Source organism: Cetorhinus maximus, chromosome 3, assembly GCF_964194155.1.
Source record: "Cetorhinus maximus chromosome 3, sCetMax3.hap1.1, whole genome shotgun sequence".
NCBI classification, from domain to species: Eukaryota; Metazoa; Chordata; class Chondrichthyes; order Lamniformes; family Cetorhinidae; genus Cetorhinus; species Cetorhinus maximus.
Window position 1 is genome coordinate 61,209,697 of NC_135881.1, and position 19,406 is coordinate 61,229,102.

At 47.1% G+C, this 19,406-nt stretch overlaps 1 long non-coding RNA gene across 1 annotated transcript; it reads left to right on the plus strand.

Moving 5' to 3' along the window:
* The first annotated feature begins 1,346 nt into the window (after nucleotides 1-1,346).
* On the plus strand, nucleotides 1,347-18,838 carry LOC144672837 (uncharacterized). The gene is made up of 3 exons (XR_013574192.1): nucleotides 1,347-1,405; nucleotides 5,698-5,863; nucleotides 18,609-18,838. It is a non-coding gene; the product is annotated as an uncharacterized LOC144672837 (long non-coding RNA).
* Nucleotides 18,839-19,406: the final 568 nt, after the last annotated feature.

Below are 19,406 nucleotides of genomic sequence, written 5' to 3' on the forward strand. Positions count from 1 at the left end.
AGACCAGGTAAGTATGGCAGATTTCCTTCCCCAAACGACATTAGTGAACCAGATGGGTTTCTACGACAATGGTTTCATGGTCATCACCAGACTTTTAATTCCAGATTTTTTTTGAATTCAAATTTCACCATCTGCTGTGGTGGGATTCGAACCCGGGTCCCCAGAGCATTACCCTGGGTCTCTGGATTATTTTCCCAGCTTCGACAGTGCTACACTACCGCCTCCCTGTAATTAGAGCGAGTGCTGAAAAACTCATGACAAGGGCCCCAGGGATGAGGAACTTCAGTTACATAGATAGATTGGAAAAATTGGGACTATTTTCCTTGGGGAAGGGGAGGCTGAGAGGAGATATGATAGACTCCAGACCCACAGCAATGTGGTTGACTCTTAACTGCCCCTCTGAAATGGCCTAGCAAGCAACTCAGTTGTATCAATCTGATAAAAAGCCTAAAAGCAATGGAACCGGACGGACCACCCGGCAACAACCAAAATTATCAGGGATTTGGATAGAGTAGATAGAGGAAAAATATTTCTATTGGTGGAAGGGTTGAGAACAAGAGCGCAAGACATGAGGAAACATTTTTCATGCAGCAAGTGATTAGTATTCCATGTGCTGGACGCAATTCCTTGATGGCTTGCATTTCTTGCATCATCACTCACTTCATCTCTATATGCTCAAAATTCCCTTAGCAACAGGTGTGTCTCTGATGGTTTCATCACTACTTGCTGTAGCACTTAGAGAGCTGTATCTCGTCTAACTTGCTTGATCTGAGCAAGATACTTGTCTGTCAAACTCAGTGGGCTGGATTTTACAGGGGGACGGGGGCTGTATTGCTCATTCACAAGCCTTCCCACCATGGACTTAATCGGGGTGGAGGCAGGAAGGCGGTAGGGACCCTGCCCACCACCCTTCTGCCTGATAAAATGTCCCCCGCCACCATACCCGCAGGAGAGGAGAAAATGTTCTTGTTGGTGAAAGGATTGAGAATTGATTGATTAAATATCCCCCAGTAACCTGTTTTCTCTCCAGGCCTCATTAAATATCTGTTGCCCTCATTAACTAGCTATACCCCAGCAAATGCTAGAGTTTCAGAAGCATTCATTTCCCTCTCTGGTACTCAGTCAATCTGGCCTGACTTTTTTGGATGGCGGGGTCTCCCTTCCTGCCATCTGAAGAGCCCCTGCCAGCTCCGACTGCCTCACAGCCGTTTCACACTCGAATAAGTGCCAGTTGTCTGCAGGCGGGACTTCCGGCCCTCACTCGGGAGGAAGCCCTGCTTCAGAGAGCCACCAGCCAATCAGATTGGTCAGAAGCTCTCAGTCCCGACAGCGACAAGGGCTGCAGTGGACTCAACAGGAAGTGCACCGACATGTCTGAGCCTAAGTCTCGGGACTGGAGGACACAGTAAGTTTAAGGTGCCCCAGGGCAGGGAGAGTAGGGAAGGCCTGGGGCGGGGTGATGGTGCAAAGGGGGCGATCGGGGCGTCAGGGGTGGAGTATAGGCCCAGCAGCCACTGAATCATAAAGGATGGTGGGGGGGGTTTCCGGAGTCAGAATGGGGTTTCTGATGGAGGTGTCTGCCCTTTTCTGCCCGAGATCTAGGCCCATTTTTTTGGGGCATCCTCCACACCTGGTAAATCATCCCGCCAGCCTAAACAGTGAGGCTCAGCGGGAAACAACACTTGAGTGGCCAATAATTGGCTATTTAAGGGCTTCAACTGGGGCAAGGGTGGGCTTCCCGTCTGAGGCCTTGCCTGCCCCAGCGTGAAATCGCCATGTGGTCGGGGCAGGAATGTAGAGGGAATCCCGTTCTTTCAATTTCACACTCCCCCCACCGCCAAAAAATCTCGCTAACAGTGGGGGGCGTGAAATTCAGGCCTATAAAAACTGAATCTGGATATGTGAATGCCTATCCTTGTATTCAGCAACTATGCAACACCTCCTAAACGCTGTCAACTAAATCTGAGTTTCTGGATTAGATATATAACAGATATGTGCTTTCAGCATGGCAAAGGGGCTTATGAAGAACAGCTGTCAATGTGCCCGGTACCTTGATGATCTAGACAGCCAATTCCTTTACCCTAACCAAGTTTGGCCAACAACAACTTGTGTTTTATTAAAATGTCTTGAGCATAGGAAATAGCCCAAGCCTATTGGGAGAGAGAGTAAGGAATTGAATGCTAAACCATTAGCGAGAGATTAAGAGGAGTGACCAAATGGCTGGTGAAAAAGATAAGTTTAAAAAACTTTTCAAGCGAGCTTGGGAAGGAAGTTTCTAAGACTAAGGCGAAGGCAGTTGTGAGCCTTGGCACCTCTTGTGGCAATGAAAGGAGAAAGGAATGTGCAAACAGAAAGGAGTTTTAAGACTAAGATGTGGCAGAGGTTATAAGGCCACTATAGGTTGCTGGGATAGGCTGGGGTGAAGTCCTGCAGGGATTTGAAGACAAGAGAATGGATTTTGTGGAGTCCACTGGAGTGGGCTAGATGGTGGGCATGCATGGAGAACTGCACAGGAGGCCACATGTCTGACTTCCAGCAGCAGGGAAACTATAAACGATTAAGTTAGTGGTGGGAAGATAACAAAATGGGAAACTCACCCATTAGCAGCAGGAAGCCCATTGATATACTTAATTTCCCATTTGCATATAATTTAAATGCAAATCAACACAATTTAATGCTGCATCCCTGATTTAGTGAAACTCTCATGTGTCTCTTGTACATTTAGTAATCTACCCAATGAAAGCTGGCAACTTAGTTGTGGCTTCCATGACTGATTGTGAGAGTCGTTTGGATTTCCAGGAGACTGAGTTAAAGGGCTCCGGATTGATCTTGGACACATTTTCTCATTTTTGGAAATGTAGTGGCAGCATGGGAATCATCCACCCTGTCCTTCTTCACCCTCACACACTGGAGGGAATGTGCTGGCTGGAATATGACATCTCAGACCTCAATAAACCCGTTGATACCACCGAATGGTCTTGCGTGTGACAGTGGAGGAATCTTCCCCCCTGGACATTGGAATGTCTTTTTGTGCTGGAGCAACATGTTAGAGATGTTCGAGATTTAAACTGCAGAGCTTTCTTAAAAAGCCTGCAGGACGATTTCCACTTCTAACATAGGACTGCCTGTCCTTTAAGTATGGCACCAGATCCTGCATGGCCATCGGGTGATGCGGGCTTCACGACATCAGAGCCGCCTCATGATCTGGTGGAAAGTCTGCTTGCCACCTTGTAATCAGGTTCAGCCGAGTGCCACGGACCCAAGCCAGATTCCTGACGATTTCCCGGTGCTGCAACAGTCGGACTAAATCCAGCCCAAGGAATTTGAATTCAATGCATTGGGGAACCGGAATCAATATAAGTCATCAAGAATGGGAAAACAGGCAACTGAGGCTTAGGCCTAGATCTTAGCCATGATGGAGAGCCTCTCCGTCACGGCAAAAATGGTGGAAGCGGCTTCAATTTCCAAGTCCCACCCCTGACACAGCATCTACCGTTTTCGTGGGGGTGGGAATGGTCCTAGGTCAGGATTTGCACATCTGTATTTCATGCAATCAGTCGCCCATAGAAATCAGCAGCTGCCTCCACTCATGTGATTTTGGTGTGAAAAGTACCTGAAACCTGAGGTGTGCAGATTAGACCTGGCAGGAGCAGGTTTGAACTTTGTTGATTCTTTTGGATAGCCTGGTACCTGTTTGGAGAGGTAAGGTACCCTTTTGGATATGGTCCTATTACACCTTTGGGGGAGGTCAGGTGCCCTTTGGTAGAGGTAAGGTGCCCATTAAGAATTCTAAAGGTAGCCATGAATGTGTGTAAAAGTGTATAAACTCATTGGAACTGTGAATCTCTTTGCAACTGTCAAAAACAACAGTCAAAAGCGTCAGATGAACTGTGAAAGGGAGCTGTTAAGCTGTCAAGGCATTTAATACCCCTGCCCTTTAACTCTTTGATAAAGCTGCCTGGACTGTTAAAAAAAAATGATTGTTTGCTATTTCACTCTATCTGTTGACATAAGCCTTAGGTCTACCATTTGTGGATGAGGGCTGCATGACCCACAGCCATTTCTTATCATAGTGCTTATGGACTCTTTGAAGTGGGTCAATGAATTTCAGTGCTTGTTTTTATAATGGATTATGCAATTGAATAAAATGTTCATTGTTATAATGAATAATATAGTTGAAGGAATGTAACTTTCATAAATTGATTTTTATGAATGAGAATTTTTAAAAATAAAGTCTACAATAGACACTTGGGACAGGACCTTCTGGTTGGTGAGTGGGGGTGAGACCCGATCGCTGACGTGTAAAATGACACGGGATGATGTCGGGTGAAACTCCCGACATTACCCTGCGTTATTTCCATTTTCAGGCCAGTGAGGGCGCAGCCGAGTCAGCTGCGTGCCCGCCGACCTGTCAACGGCCTATTGAAGCCATTGGAAAACTAATTAAGGTAATTAATGGACTTGCCCATCCAACCTTAAGGCTGGCGGGCAGGCCAGGAGCCCTGGTGGGCTTTGGAAAAAGCATGAAATCTCATCCATGGGCGGGATGAGGTTTGATGAGGGTATTTAAATTTTTATCAAATCTTTCAATAAAAGCTATGGACATGTCCCAACTCATGTGACAGTGTCACATGAGGGGACACGTCAGGGAAATGTTTTTATCATTTATATTAAAAATGTTAATTCCGAGCCGATCTCCCTGAGGCAGCACTTAGCCTCAGGGAGATCTGTGCATGCGTGCACTCCCGGCTGAGGGAATCCTCCCCCACTACCCGCACAGGGAGCGCATAGCGCTTCCTGGTGGATGTCATGCTGGGTGGGCCTTAATTGGCCCGCCCATGTAAAATGGCAGCGCGCCCCCGATTGGTGGCGCCGATCGGAGGCGCACCCGCCCACGCCCGCACTTCCCCCTAATGGGGGCAACATTTTTCCCCCTCGAGCTCAGCATGGGTCTTGCGGTTTGTCCATGGTGGACACTGGGTGAGTTGCCATGGTAGATATAAGGGAAAAGGGTGAGGGTGGGTATGGGTTGGATTGAGTTGGCTACAAAGGGCCATGGGGTGGGCAGAGGGCATAGGTTGGCTTGGAGGGTATAAGGGGCCATGGGGGGAGTAAGTGGGGGCATGAGGTGGCATGGATGGGGCATGGGGAATGTGTGAGGGGTGAGGGTGTATGAGGTCTGGAGGGCTGTTTTATGCTTCTGTCTTTTTTTGAGCTTCAATGCAGTGATGCTGCACTGAGACCGGCCTTCTGCCCAGCCCACCTCCGCACCCAGCATCCTCTGCATTCATTCCAGGGTCGCCTGGCTTGATTCCCAGGGAACTCCACCACCTCAGAGTGAAAATCCAACCTTCTGAGTTAATTTCTTCCCTGTCAGGTTTGCAGAGCTGGGAAGGGTCCTAACTTTACGTTCCTAACTCGGGAGCGCAAATCCAGGCCTTACAATGAGGGCAGAATATGGGAAACTGCACTTTGGACAATTTGAATGTAGAAAGGTCAGAAGACATCATGGAAGAGATTAAAGTATTTGAGTCTAGAAGAGAGAAAAGTGCAGGTAAGAGATTCAGTGGTGGAGGGGCTTGGGTAGCTATGGAAGCAGAAAATGTTCTTGGAGGTTGAAATAAACGGCATTGGCGATGGACAGGATGTGGTTTGAAGTTCATTTTTTGCTGAACAAGGTGCAACAATTTTTTACAGTCTTCTTCAGCCTGAATGCATGACCAGTAGAGAAATGCATCCAGTCAGAGGCAATGGACCCTAATTCATTAACAAAAGGTAGCTTGGTCCCTCCTGTGTTCAGTGGCGGGGCATCCTGATTCATCCATTACTTCATCTCCTATTAGTTAGTCCTTTATTCCAGATGGTGAGTAAATTGCACAAAGTTCCCAAATGAATTTGCCAACAACAATGGGTCATAACTTCCGACTGGCGTCGGGAAGTGCTGGCCTCCAGAAATTAGAAGAAATAAATGCACACTTAACTGGCGTTGAAAATTGCGTTGACACTTCCATTTGTCAGAGCTGCTTGGGGCCTGCATCAAAAGACTCTTCACAGGCCCCAGTGAAGTGTAGATCCAGTGTAGTCAAAGAGGCCACGCCCCCTTTTTTACAGCACTTGCTGCCGTAAAGCAGGTAAGCTTAAAGGGCCAGGGGAATTGATAGGCCAGGGAGAAGGTAAGTGCCTAAGGTAAGTAGATAGGGTTTGGGGGTTGGGGTGTCCCAAGGTCAGCGGGGGGTGGGGTGGTGTCCCGAGATCAGTGGGGGGGGTGGGGTGGTGTCCCGAGGTTGGGTGTTGGGGGGCCCAAGGTCAGTAGTGGGGTGGTGTCCCGAGATCAGTGTGTCTGAGATAGGGTTGGGGGAGGGTCCGGAAGACGAGGGGGTCTGGAGGTCAGGTCGGCGGTGGATAGTGTTCCAGAGGTCAGGTGGGGGGAGTCTGGGACCAGAGGTCCGGAGATCAGGGGGGGTCTGGAGTCTGGCGGTCGGGAGTGGGTGGGGGTCCAGAGGTTGGGTGTGGGGGAGTCCAGGACCGGAGGTCAGGGGTGTCCAGAGGTCAGGTGGGGGTGGGGGGTGGGGGTCTGGATGTCAGTTGTAGGGGACTGGAGGTCAAGCAGTCCAAGGTCTGGGTGGGGAGTCTGAGGTGGGGGGTGGGTTGATGTCCGAGGTCGGGGTGGGGAGAGATCAGGGTCTGAGGTCGGTGGGGTGGGAGTGGGGTGGTTGGGGGGGATGGGAGGACCCCCGTGGGGTGGGGGGAGCAGGGGTGTGGGGTGTCCCGTGGATTTTAGTCTGCGTCTTTACAATAGTTACCCAGAAGTTAGAAGAGGTTTTCATTCTTCTAACTTTTCCTGGGTAACTATAGGTATAACCCCGGCGAAACCATCAAAGTTGCGATTTAAATCGCATTTTTGGATGGTTCCCAGCGCAGCGCAATTGTCCAGAGGAAGTGTGCACTTCTGGGCAATTACCATGCAAACCCTTGTCAGAGGGATTCCCCAGCGCAGCTTTGGGGTACCCCCCCAAATCCGACACTGGGGAGCACGGAAGTTACAGGCCATTATGTCATCTGTGCAAACATAGTGCAGGAATGGACACTCTAAGATCATGCCTTGCAATCCCATTAGAATCATAGAAAGTTTACAGCACAGAATGATGCCACTTAGCCCACCATGTCTGTGCTGGCTGAAAACTGAGCCACCCAGCCTAACCCCACTTTCCAGCATTTGGTCCATAGCTCTGCAGGTTACAGCACTTGAGGTGCATAAAACAAAATGTAATGACAGAAGCATTGAATAGAATAAGTGAAAGTGGACAACAATTTTTTGATTCTCTTTTGAGAGGTAAATACTGATTCTCTCTTCTATCCTCAAGTGAGTTTTGGAGCTAGATAAACTCTGAAATTCAGCTAAGTTTTACCATGCCTCCTAATTCAGGTCTTGCATTGTTGTAAGAGAGAAATATTCTCTCTATATTTGACACAATAACATTACACCCACAGAAGAAACTTCCACCTGCACCATCTCACTTCACCAACATCTCCCAACCCCCTTCACTGCCCCTAAAACACAACCCAGTCTGTAACATTCAGTTTGGTACAACAGTGAGCAGTGAAGTTTGCCTGTTATGGATCCATACCTGCTAAGGAATGGGTTAAATACTTTTTTAAGGACTTTTACAGGCAACATAAAGAGTGAGGTTGAATTTGACTTGAGATCCCAGAGGCATAAGGACAATGTGATGAATCATCAAGACTCTTGTTCCACCTTTTCTAAAAACAGCAGCTTAGTAATGTTTTAAATTAAGTATTTATTACTTAAAATTGAAGGCAAGCATTTCTTTAGAAAGCCACACCTACCATTCGAGAAACTTTGAACTCAATTGCTCATAATTAATTGAGCTCCTGTGACAATACTTTGAGACCAAAATCAATCTTTAAGAATGTCACACAGCAAGTGTTTCTCTAACATTCTCTTTCTATGCCTCTCACAGTTTCTGTTATTTCTGCTTCCTTTGTCACCGTTTCTGCCTCCTTTTTTGTGTAAGTTTTTCATCCCTTTTCCCTGTTCACCTCCAATACTTTATAGTCCTCCCACACAAATTATTCATTTTCTATTTTTTCTGCTTTTATTTAAAGTCCAGTAACACTGCATAATGGAAGCCAAGATGTCAGATGGGCTGGTAAGGAGTAGGCGCTAGATCCGGTATGGAATGCGTACCTGATGCAACATAGATAGTCCCCCTATTGCATTCGTTAGATTGTTAGATCGATGGACATTTTTATAATTTCATAAGATTGGTGTTGCCTTCAGCTGATAGCGCTTTTTATAAGTCCTTAAGTATATTCACTTTGGAAAATTACAGTGTGATGCGTCAAGCCATTTTTGTTCACAGTTAAGTGTACAATTCAGTAAGTACATTCCTTTAATGTGTATTGTTAAAATTAACTGAAAATGCTAACCATGACACATTAAATTATAGATGGCATTTTTTACCCAGTAGAGGAATATATATATATAAATGTCCAGCAAGTGTTTCATTGTCATTTGTTAGTCTCTTGCTTCTTTGAAGCTATAGTTGAAACATCCATGAAACCACAGTTCTCTCTTCCTTAAGCTTGTAGAATTAGCTGTCAATGATTCAAACAAGTAAAAACCACTTAAGCCCTTCAGTTTTAATTTTAAATTTTACAGATAGCAAAATAAATGATTCAGACATAGACATGGGGCTGAATTTTCCCAGAATTGGACTAAGTGCGGTAGCGGACGGGTAAAATGGAGTCCTACCTGCCGATGAAAATGGCGGGTTTTCACGCCGTATTGTTCCGAGCCTGCCTCATTATATATTCACTCACGCGAAGTACACCATTTCCACGGCAGGCGGACTTTCATTTGCCCGCTCGCCACGTTGCATCACGCCGGCTGCCATCTTTAAAAGGCAGCCACCAGCAAAATGCTCATCACCACCGCTGCCCGGGAGACATGGCCAGCAAAGGAAAAAGACTGCAGTGCCCCGCTTCAACGACAGGTCCCTTGAGCGACTGCTGGATGCCGTGGAGGCCCGCCGGGATGTGCTCTACCCCTGCTCCGGCTGCAGGATGGGTAGCAATGTCACCAACCCGGCTTGGGAGGATGTGGCAGCGGTGGTCAATGCGAACACCTTGCAGAGGAGGACAGCCACCCAGTGCCGCAAAAAGATGAATGATCTCCTCCGTTCTGCCAGGGTAAGTCATTCTTTTCATCACTCCCAACTCACACACTCACAAACCCATCACCCATCCACAGGGCCCTCACTCACTGCCAGTGCAAGGGACACCACCATTCACTCTCTCACACACACTGTCATTTTCCTCATCCCATCCATGGGACCACTCACCACCCACACATGTCAGGCAAACTTATCATCTGGCCTGGCAGGCATCCTGATACACCCTCCCCATCTCTATCCATGCAGGACAAACTGGCTCATATCCTGCTGCAGACAGGTGAGGAATGCCAGAATTCAAAGTTCTGACAGAATTTGAAAACAGAGCCATCCAGCTGGCTGGCGACGATCTGGACTGGTCCTGTGCTGACGGTGAGGTCAGCGCTGCTCTACCAAGTGAGGGTGCATCAGGGCAACATCCATCAGACAACCATGCTGTGAGTGATGTGTCCTCTTTCACAGGGCACTGCCATGAACTAATTATCACCCTTTGCTTTCACAGGCCCATCTGGGAAGCAGATGACAGAGTCCACGACCCAGACCCTCCAATCAAGCTCCGAAGAAACCTCTGCCGAGGAATCTGAAGGCACGCTCCCTGAAGTCCTGTCACAGTGCTCACCCACACCCTCCACCAGTGCAGAGACACGCACCTTGGTGGGATCTAGCTTTGGAATAGACATGGGATCACAATTTAGTGAGCACATCGCACATTCTGATCCACGGCAGGCAGAGGCAGTGACTTCCCAGGTCCCTGGCATTCGGAGGACTGCTGGAGGCCAGAACGTTGCTGAGTCTGAGTCAGACGACAAGCCTCTGGACTCGGTCATTTCACAGTTGCTGGAGCTGCAAAGGCAAGCTCGGGACCATCAGGAAGGGATGTCCACTGCCCTCCTCAGATTGCAAGGCACGAGGGAGGAATCTGTCCGTCTTCAGGCTGGGGTGATAGCACTGGCATGCCAACGAACTGAGGTCAACATGGCAGCATGCGGCCACCATGGAGACCTTGGTCCAGGATGTCACTCCTGCACCAATGCGCGGGCTTAACTCCATTGCCGATACCATAGTTGGCCTCGAACAGAGTGTACACGAGAGGGGTGCGGGGCAGCTTGATCTCACTCCAGCTACCCCTTTGTCACACGGAGTCAGCCAGGGGCCCTCGGGCACCCATAGGGAGGAGGATCAGCAGATGGCCCATCCACCCAGGTGACTCTGGGAGTGAGCGGCCCATCTGACTCCCCTCTTCCTGTGACCTCCGCAGATCCAGCCTCACGGGCTGAGGAGGGTGCCACTGCCACACAGCAGGACCCTGAAAGCAGACCCTCCAAGTTTCGGCCCTCCAGAGGACACCCACCAAAGTCATCACAGACAGGGCGTCACGGTCAGCAGGCTGCCTCCACCTCCGCTGTGTTTTCCCCTTTTAAGCTTTGTTTTTGTTTTGGATTTCCAGCATCCGCAGTTTTTTGCTTTTATGTTAGAATCAAAGGTTATGTGGTTAGATGGGAATGTGGAAAATGAAACACAAGAAGATCAGCCATGATCTTATTAAATGGCGGAGCAGGCTTGAGGGGGTGAATGGCCTGCTGTTGTTCCTATTTCTTAGGACCCCACCCTGACTCCTGCAGGAGATGGTGTCTTGTTACTGTCTTGCCTACATCTTGATGGTGCCCAGCAGGGTTTGTGGTCATGGAGTGCAGGATCGAGCGCAAATCCGGCAAGACCTGCTGGATCGAGGTCTCTATGGTGGTCGCCAGCCTTCCCATGGTGACCACAAGACGCTCGCATGTCGGAGCCATGACATCAGGCAGAACGCGACGGACTCCTCCATCGTTCACTCTAGTCTGCTGAGTGACTGTCAAATCTCTGCCTGATGTTACGCCACCTGTTGTTGTATCTCCAGCATTGAGTTGGCGGCCACTTCCAGAAGCTCATCATCTGGCTCAGACTGAGCGGGTGGTTGGTCTCCAGCAGCCCTCCGAGTGCCGGAGACCTGGGCTGTCACTGCCTCCAACTGCTGGGGGGACGTGCCAGTGAGGTGTTCCCCAGAAAGTGAGTCCGAGCCTAATCTACATCTGTGCCCCACCGACATGTGTATCTCTGAGCTGGTGGAGGGTGCGTGGGAACGCTGTGACGGTTCTTCGAGAGCTTCCTCTTCAGATGTGGTCTGGGGGCTCTCGCTAGTGCTCGACTGGCTTAGGGGCCTCAGTCTTCTGGTGCTTAGAAAATAGAAAATAGAGTTTCAGTTAATGAGATGAGGTATATAAGACTGCATGTGACTCACTGTGAATGTCAGGATTTGAAGAGGTGATGGATCAGTGATCCGTTCTAGGTTGCTGGGGGAGGCCGATCTCCCCTTCTCCACAGGAGTGATCCCTGTTCTCCCCGGCCAGCTTGGCTGCAGCCTCCTCAAACTCAGTGAGGGCAATGATGTTGGCTGCCCCTTCCCCGGTCTGTGCTCTCTCATGCTTGTTGTACGCCAGCTTGGCCTGTATGAAGAAGAAAGAAAGGTATGTGATGAGAAGGGATGGAGCAGAGGTTGGGTGAGATTGATGTCCCCTGTGTGTGGTGAGTCCTCCCCAAAAGGGCCAGAGGATGGAGTGTGAGCAACATGATAGATGGGATGGTGGTGATGTGTAAATCTCGGAGTGTTGATATGTGTCCCTCGCTAATGGTTGTGTGAGATCCATGAAGAGAGTAACTCTTTGAGTGCATGATGTCATGATGAGAGTTTGAGATTGGAAGGAGTTGAAGGATGACTTACCCTAGCAGAATGGATGAGATCAATCATCCTTTTCCTGCACTGGATGGTGTTTTGGACACAGTTGCCAGCCACGCTCACCTGCTCTGCTACGGCCTCCCAGACTGGAGACGTGAGGCTTCTGTGCTTCCTGGAGCCATCCCTGGGATACAGGATATGCCTGTGCACCTGCACTCCTCTGATCAAGGCCTGGAGCCTGGTGGGTGAAGCCGGATGCTGTCGCCTTCTTGAGTCTTTTGGCCTTCTTCTTGTGGCTGGAAGACACGTGTCCTGAAGACAGGTGGGCTGGAGAGAGTGAGATGTATGTGTTGGACTGGCGTTTAAATGTGACGCCGGGACCTTTGACCCCACCAGCTGACAGTGGCCAGATGAATCAGCTCATGACTTGCCAGGTGATTCGGCCCGATCTTTACCTGTGCATAATTAATGAGCTTCCAAGTGTGGAATCGGGCGCGAACTCTCGTCACCCTGGCCAGAGGGGTGGGCACCGCCCACCACCACACTTAGTCTCGTAAATAGAAAATGCCGCCCGTTAACTCTGGTTCTCTCTTCACAGATACTACCAGACCTGGTGAGGATTTCCAGCATTTCCTGTTTTTATTTCAGGTTTCCAGCATCTGCAGTATTTTGCTTTTGACTTAATCTTAGACTGATGCCCGGACAGGAATAGAGTCAGTAACTATGGAACAGAGTTCGGAACGGGGACCAAAATCTATTCCAGTCTTCCCAATATTTAATTGAGGAAATTTCTGCTCACCCAGTACTGGATTTTGGATAAGCAGCCTGACAATATTGAAATAGTGTAGCAATAGTGGAGGAGTTGAGAGATGTGGTGAGGTAGAGCTTGGTGTCATCAGTGTACATGTAAAAACTAATGCTGTGCCTTTGGATATTGTTGCTGGGGGGCACCGTATAAGAAATAGGAGGGGGGCCATGGATAGACCATTGTAGGACACCAGAGGTAATGGTGCAGGAGCAGGAGGAGAAGCCATTGTAGGTAATTCTCTGTCTTCAGGTGCATAGATAGTGGACCAGGTGACAGCAGTCCCACCCAGCTAGACCACAGTGGGGAGGTGTTGGAGGAGGATGGTATGATCAACAGTGTCAGAAGCGACAGAAAGGTCGAGAAGGATGAGGAAGGAAAGTTTGCCTTTGTCACAGTGACATAGGATGTAATTTTTGACTTTGATAAGAATTGCTTTGGCACGGTAGGTGCAGAAGCCTGATTGGAGGGATTCAAACATGGAGTGCCAGGAAAGGTGAGAATGGATTTAGGAGGTGATACCATGTTCAAGGACTTTGGAGGTGAAAGGGATGTTAAAGGTGGTGCATGTTTTTGTTGTTAAGAGCTCACAAGTGTTGCTTTATACACAAGCAGACTATTAAGCAGAGTCCACGGGCTGGATTTTCCTGTCTCAAATCAGGACAGGATGGAGGCTGGATGGAGAAAGTCTGGCTACTGAGCAGCGTGAATGGAAGTTCAGCCTCATATTCTGTCCTCTGCCATTTTCAAGAGCAGGGGCCTTGGAACAGACCCACATCTATTATGTGTGGCAGGGGGGTGGGAACCCGAGCGAGGAGCCACTAGAGAGGGAAACAAAGATAGGAATGAAAGATAGAAAAGTAAAAATTAAAAGTGGAAGGCAGAGGAAACAGGTGCTAGCAGCAAATAGAACCATAGTACAAATAAATGTATAAAAATGTTGAAAAGTTAAGTCTAAAGGCACTGTATCTGAATGCACGGAGCATTCGTAATAAGGTAGACAAACTTACAGTGCAAATAGATGTAAACAGGTACCATATGATTGTGATTACAAAGACATGGCTGCAGGGTGACCAAGACTGGGAACTGAATATCCAAGGGTATACGATATTTAGGAAGGATTCGATATTTAGGAAGGACGAGCAAAAAAGAAGAGGAGGTGGAGTGGCATTGTTAGTTAAGGATGATATCAACGCAATAGTGAGAGAGGATATTGGATCAGAAAATCTAGATGTAGAATCAGTGTGGGTGGAGCTAAGAAGCAACAAAAGGCCTAAAACATTAGTGGGAGTTCTCTATGGGCCGCCAAACAGTAGTGGTAAGGTAGGGGATGGTATTTAACAGGAAATTAGAACTGGATGTAACAAGGGTGCTACAATAATCATGGGTGACTGGGCAAACCAAATTAGCAATAATACTGTGGAGGATGAATTCCTGGAGTGTGTACAAGATGGTTTTTTAGATCAGTATGCCAAGGAACCAACTAGGGAACAGGCTATCCTAGATTTGGTATTGTGCAATGAGAAGGGGTTAATTGATAACCTTGTTGTGTGGGGTCCTTTAGGGAACAGTGACCATAACATGATAGAATTCTTCCTTAGGTTGCAAAGTGAAGTAGTCCAATCCAAAACTAGGGTCGTAAATCTAAACAAAGGAAACTATGAATGTATAAGACGTGAGTTGGCTAAGATACATTGGGGAACTTAATTAAAAGGCAGTGGATAGGCAATGGCTAATATTTAAGGAATGAATGTATGCATTACAGCAGTTATATATTCCTTTCTGGCACAAAAACACAACAGGAAAAGTGGCCCAACCATGGCTAATAAAATAAATTAGGAATAGTATTAGAGCTAAAGAGGAGTCATATAAAGTTGCTAGCAAGCCTGAGGATTGGGAGCAGTTTAGAATACAACAAAGAAGGACCAAGAGATTGATTAAGAGGAGAAAAATAGAATATGAAAGTAAACTCGCAAGGAACATTAAAGCAGGCTGTTAAATCTTCCATAAGTGTATAAGAAGAAAAAGATTGGTGAAGACAAATGTAGGTCCCTTACAGGAGAATTTATAATAGAGAACAAGGAAATGGCAGAGCAATTATACAACTACTTTTAGTTCTGCCTTCACAGAGGAAGACACAGGTAGCTTCCCAGAAATGCCAAGAAATAGAGGGTCGAGTCAGAAGGAGGAATTGAAGGAAATTAATATTACTAAAAAAGCAATACTGGAGAAATTAATGGGACTGAAAGCCAATAAATCCCTAGGGCCAGATAACCTACACCCTAGAGTACTAAAGGAAGTGGCCATGAAAATAGTGGATGCGTTGGTTGTCATCTTCCAAAATTCTGTAGATTCTGGAACAGTCCCGGCAGATTGGAGAGTGGCAAATGTAACCCTGCTATTTAAAAAAGGAGGGAGGGAAAAAACATGGTATTACAGACCAGTTAGCCTAACATCAGTGGTAGGAAAATGCTAGAGTCTATATAAAGGATGTGATAACAGGACACTTAGAAAATATCAACTGGATTAGACAAAGTCAACATGGATTTATGAAAGGGAAATCATATTTGACAAACCTACTGGAGCTTTTTGAGGATGTAACTAGTAGAATAGATGAGACAGGACCAATGGATGTGGTGTATTTGGATTTTCAGAAAGCTTTTGATAAATCCTCACATAAGAGGTTAGTGTGCAAAATTAAAGCACGTGGGATTGGGGGTAATATATTGGCATGGATTGAGAATTGGTTAGCAGACAGGAAACAGTAGGAATAAATGGGTATTTTTTTGGAGAGGCAGGCGGTGACTAATGGGATACCACAGAGATCAGTGCTTGGGCCCCAGCTATTTACAATATATATCACTGATTTGGATGAGGGAACTAAATGTAATTATTCCAAGTTTACTGACGACACAGAACTAGATGGGAATGTGAGTGTTGAGCAGGATGTTAAGAGGCCTCAAGGCGATTTAGACAAGTTGAATGAGTGGGCAAATACAGTATAATGTGGATAAGTGTAAAATTACCCACGTTGGTAGGAAAAACAGAATGGCAGAGTATTATTTAAATGGTGATTGATTGGGAAATGTTGATGTACAAAGGGACCTGAGTGTCCTTGTACACCAATCACTGAAAGCAAACATGCAGGTGCAGCAAGCAGTTAAGAAGGCAAATAATATGTTGGCCTTCATTGCAAGAGGGCTTGAGTACAGGAGCAAGGATGTCTTGCTGCAGCTGTACAGGACCTTGGTGAAACCACACCTGGAGTATTGGATGCAATTTTCAGCTCCTTACCCAAGAAAGGATATACTTGCCATAGAGGGAGTGCAACGAAGGTTCACCAGACTGGTTCCTGCGATGGCAGGATTGTTGTATGAGGAGAGATTGGACCGACTAGGCCTGTATTCACTGGAGTTTGGAAGAATGAGAGGAGATCTCATTGAAACATATAAAATTCTGACAGGGCTGGACAGACTGGATGCAGGGATGATGTTTCCTCTGACAGGGGTGTCTACAACAAGGGGTCACAGTCTCAGAATATGGAGTAGGCCATTTAGGACTGAGATGAGGAGAAACTTTTTCACTCAGAGGGAAGTGAACTTGCGGAATTATCTACCACAGAAGACTGTGAAGGCGAAGTCACTGAATATATTTAAGAAGGAAATAGATAGTTTTCTAAACTCAAAAGGCATCAAGGAGTATGAGGAGAGAGCTGGAGTATGGCGTTGAGATAGAGAATCAGCCATGATCATGCTGAATGGCGGAGCAGGCTCGAGGGGCCAAATGACCTACTCCTGCTTCTATTTTCTATGTTTCTAATAAAAGGCCCATCTTCAGACCCAACAGAACTTTATGGGAACTGGCTGGGAGTCTGGAGCCCTTAGTGAATATGTCCAGTGAAGGAAAGTGTGAATGGAAATGAAGGTGAGTCAGAATGTAGGTAAACTTTGTTGTAGGTGAGGGGAAAACTTTCAACTAACCGAAAGGGTTCACTGCATGGATCGAGAAGTTGCAGGAGTTCACCAGTGGAGAGGGGAAGGGGCAAGGGTGAGGTCCTTGTCACCTCTAGGGCAGGCCATCCTCCTGGGCATTGACAGGTCGTGGGGCATTGAACCAGGCTGCTTGGATATCACCTGATGAAGAGAAAGAGTACACTTGGAAATCAAAAATAGAGGCCATTGAAGTCCTCTTGCAATCAAGGCCAACATACCATTTGCCATCTTAACTGCTTGCTGCACCTGCATGCTTACTTTGAGTGACTGGTGTACAAGGGCACACAGGTCGCTTTGTACATGGGATAGTGTGAAGTCAGGAGTGCCCAAGACATTGTTCATTTGGTGGGCTCACATCTTTAGGATGATAATATTGGAAGAAGCTCTTTTATTCAAGGTCATATGTAGAGATAGGCCCCTCAAGGTGGGTGGCCAGCTCAATTTCACTTTTTTGGCACCTCCAGTAGCTGCGCATTACAGTCTGCTCACACAGGCAGGATGGAAAAGAGGTGTTATGGACAGGACGGAGTTTAATTTACAACAACCCTGATTTCTCCTTTCATCACCCATCCATAAACAGGTATTTTTGATATTTGATTTCCCCCTTTGTAAGTATTACCCCAACCCTTCAGTTTTTGGGCATGATCCAATCTTCTACTAATAATCCCACAACAAGCTAGAGATAGGGTAAAATCATAGGGTTAGTTTACTTTACACACATTCAAAAATGCGTGAAGGGGGTTCACAATGTAGCCCCCGATACATTCACCTAATAAAAATGGGGTAAGAGAAAGAAAGCGGAACAGGGCAAAGACCACAGACTAAATAAGAATTATTGCTTCATGTGGTCCAGAGTCCAGAACCAAAAGTCCACTGGTGTAGAGAGGTTAGCTGGCTGAAGCTGATGCAGGGTGATCCACTTTTCCAGTAGCACTGACTTCCATGATGGGAGAAGCACATAGAGATGAATCAGTTTTGCAGTAGGCACTGATACAGAAGTTTCCAGTAGAAAACAGTGTAAATGAGGGCCAGGCAATTTAAACCTGGACAGAGCTCTGTTTCTGCTGCTGCTTTGTTAATGGAAGATGGCAGACCACCTGGATTCAGCTCCACAAGGCAATATCACAGGTTCTAGCAGCTTGGTGGGGTAATGGTGGGATTATGTGACATAACTCCCACTGGTTCCCCTTAGTTTGGACAAAGGACGTGTCTTCCAGGGGAGGTGATGGCATAGTGGTATTGTCGCATGCCAAGTAATCCAGAGACCCTGGGTAATGCTCTGGGGACTTGGTTTCAAATCTTGCCGTGGCAGGTGGTGAAATTTGAATTCAGTAAAGCTAAAAGTCTAATGGTGACCATGAAATGATTGTTGTAAAAACCCATCTGATTCACTAATATCTTTTAGGGAAGGAAATCTGTTGGCCTGACCTACATGTGACTACAGCAATGTAGTTGGCTCTTAAATGCCCTCTGAACAAGGTCAATAAATGCTAGCCAGCAACGTCCATATCCCATGAATGAATACTAAAAAAACCCTGGTCTGGATACCTGAGATGGTTAATGTTGTATCCATTAATAAATTTCAGAGATTCAGGGCCCTTTGTCCTTGCGGGCGTATCATCTCTGTTGGCCAGAGAAATGTAATTCCATTTCCTTCGAATTTGATTTCTGCAGTTGCAGGGGACATTCGAGCCTCTTTAATAACAAGGCTGTTTTCTGAAGTCTAGAAATTCCTTTGGTGTGAGCCGTAGCTAGTCAGACTTCAGTCGGTCCATTTATAAGAAAATAATTTTATAAAGTAGCCAGGATGAGATAGACATATATATTATATATGTTATCCTTCAGGTCTTCTGGGCTTGAGATCGGAGAAAAAAATTAATTCTTTTTTTTTAATGTTTTCTTAGGAAAGGAAGAATAAGAAGTGAAGAGATATGCAGGCACTCTCTCATCCAAGCTGGAACACCAGGCACACAGCTAGCAGGGGGAATGGCAGTTCCCTGCTGCATTTTCATTCTGTGGTTTAAACCCATAGTCCTGGGATTTGGGAAGGTTTAGATGGTTTGGGAGGATTTGAAATTCATCTGCATGGGGAAGTCTGTTCGGTGTTAGAGTTCTGACTTCCCTCTGTTTGGAGTCAGGCATTCCAATTTCCAACTCACGTAGCTTAAAAAGGTCTGGGAGTTTTACAGGGCGATTAGCACTCGGGGATGAGTAATAGTCAAGCTGCTCTGGGCGATACGCAGGGGAATGCTGGACATCTCACTCGATGGGTACCTGGCCCTGGGATCATAGGACTGAGCTGCTCTTGTCCAGCTTAGTTCTTGCCTGACCACTTTGGTAACCTGTGTGCACATCAGATCAGACTCAGAGATTGGGGTTAGGCTGAAGGTCAAAAGCTTAGGGTGTTTTAAAGGGACCTTGACTTCTTTAGGGGATTCCGGTTCAGGGTCTGGCTCAGGCACTAGCACAACTGGAGAGTTACAGCTCCTGGTGCTAGGTGCTTTGGGTTGGCATAGCAACTGGTGGGCTGTTGGCCCCTGAACTTAGGCCAGCCTTTCTGGGTCTGGATGTGAGGAACGTGGCCCTTTGGCAGGGGACTCTCCTGCATCCATAGCAGATATGGCTACAGTGCAGTAGCCTAGTGGGGTGTTATGGATCATATTAAAGCGGGTGGTTAACTCTGTCCGGTCACCTTGCAATTC